Below are 2,129 nucleotides of genomic sequence, written 5' to 3'. Positions count from 1 at the left end.
CCCCACCTCCTCGGCTGTTCGTCTGAGGGGTTCAGTTTTCAGCTGCTGACTCGCAGCGTCTCGGGGACGAGCTCTGAGAAGACGTCGTTGGGACTTGGGTCATGTGTTTCTCATCAGGATGTTTGAACTGAAGCCAGGATGGTTCTGATTCCTGCCTGCTCAGGTTTTAACCCCCCCCGTCTTCCACATGAATGAACACGCTCCGAGGGAAGAGCCATCAGTGGGTTCTGTTCGGTTCTGCTGCTCAGAGGCTTCTTTATCTGAACTTTATTCACTCAGGTCCTTTATGTGTCTCTGTTTGTCTTTAATTAGTAATTATAAAACTTTTACCTGTCTGGAAACAAATATTCTGAAATAAATTAACATTTTCAGCTAAAACAGTCTTTGCAGAGTTAAAAAAGCTGAAACTCAATTGTTGAAATTAGCAAAGCAAGAATAAATTAGCAACATAGTAGATAGAAGCTAAAATTAGCCAAACAGCTTAAAGCTAAAATGAGGAAAATGGCTAAAACAAACCAAATTACCTAAAAACTAAAATTAGCACAACAGTACAAAGCTAAAACGATCAGAATATCAGCTAAAAGCTAAAATCTACAAAGGATCTTCTAGAAGCTAAATTAGTAAAACAGTAGCTAAAAGCTAAAAATGAAGCTAAAATAGATGCCACTCAGACTCACAAATGCATTTTTAATAAATTACACACAAATGTAGTTATGTTTTATTCTTTTTCTCCCAAAATGTTCCTGAAAAAACAAAAACCCAAAAAGTTCCAACATGCTTCTTTCAAAGTAGCTGAAATTTTGAGCAGATTTCTGTCCAATGAAACTTTATGAGCGTTATAATTGAATTTATCTGAGCCATTATGGAAAGGGGGCGGAGCCTCTGTCCAATCAGAGCTTTTTTAACAATGAATAATAATCGTTAGCCTGTTCCTGCTGAGGCTGGAAGAATGTCTCGTTGGTAACGCTCCTGTCATTTCTGCAGGAAGCTGTTAGGAACAGAAAACATTTCTGTTTCTTTGCCATCTCGTTTTCTTTCCACATGTTTTCAGTCTGAGCCGGGAACAGCTGTCATTATCTCAGCGTTTCCAGAAATCCACTGAAGTCACAGTGAAGGATCGAAACATTCCTGTAGATTCGGAGGCGACGCTTCGAGGAACTGAACTGAACTTTATTCTGTTGTACTTAAATTGTTTTAATGAGGCTCAACAGGAAATCCCTTAGCTTTAGATTGGAGGCAGAAATGAGAAATACCTCCCAGGAATGGAAAAGCTAACAGGCGCTCGCTCCCTCAGGGGTTCCTTTTTCCATTCAGCGCCGCCGTTTTCTGCTGAGCTGAGCTGAAACTGCAGACCATTCACATACCCGGCTCTGGTTTGGCGCCCTGACCAACCGAAGTGGGATCGGATCTGCGTTCTGGTTTCAGTGCATCTTCTGAGAGGAGAAATCATATTTTCCAAACCATCAGAGGTCTGGTTAAAGCATCATCTCATCAACGAGGAACTTCTTGAGTTCAACGTGGTCTCATTTTATTCTCTCAATCTCTAAACCTAAATTACTTTAAATCAGATTTGTTGTTTTCAGATTCTCTGCAGAAAAACAAACCAGAACAAAACGATGATCTAAGCAGGTAATTAAAACATGAGGTTCTGTTTATGCACACCTCCTGGAGGTTAGAGTCCACTGGGACAAAGATTTAAAACTCATTTTCACACCATGAATAAAGACAAAATATGAAGTTATTTTAGTCAAAACTAAATTTACTGCAGAAATGTTGAACATTACAAACAGCTGCAGCCTGAAACATACAGGAATTTGGGACTTTGGTTTGTTATCTATGACAGAGACAGACTCTTATTGTGAAAGTCCAGGTTCAGTCCTCTTCCTGTTCCTCTGAATCCTCCTGAACATCAAAGCTCTGTTTTGAGATGACAGGAAGGATCTGTGGGGGCGGCCATGATGGAAACACAGGACCCTTTCTACAGAACTATGATGGTCCACAGCAGTAATTTAAGCAGACAGAAACACAACCTAAAAAGTAACTCTGGGGGAATCAAGAGCTCCTAATAGGACCAGGTTTAGAGCTCCAACAGGACCGGGTTTAGAGCTCCAACAGGACCGGGTTTAGAG

At 40.7% G+C, this 2,129-nt stretch overlaps 1 protein-coding gene across 2 annotated transcripts in view; it reads left to right on the top strand.

Annotated features, from left to right (window-relative positions):
* Positions 1 to 2,129, top strand: part of cenpp (centromere protein P) — a 56,822-nt gene that overhangs the window by 34,159 nt on the left and 20,534 nt on the right. The gene's annotated exons all lie outside the window — the stretch shown is intronic.

The sequence above is a fragment of the Kryptolebias marmoratus genome, linkage group LG4 (assembly GCF_001649575.2).
Source record: "Kryptolebias marmoratus isolate JLee-2015 linkage group LG4, ASM164957v2, whole genome shotgun sequence".
In the NCBI taxonomy this organism is placed as follows: domain Eukaryota; kingdom Metazoa; phylum Chordata; class Actinopteri; order Cyprinodontiformes; family Rivulidae; genus Kryptolebias; species Kryptolebias marmoratus.
This window is presented reverse-complemented; position numbering and strand designations above follow the sequence as displayed.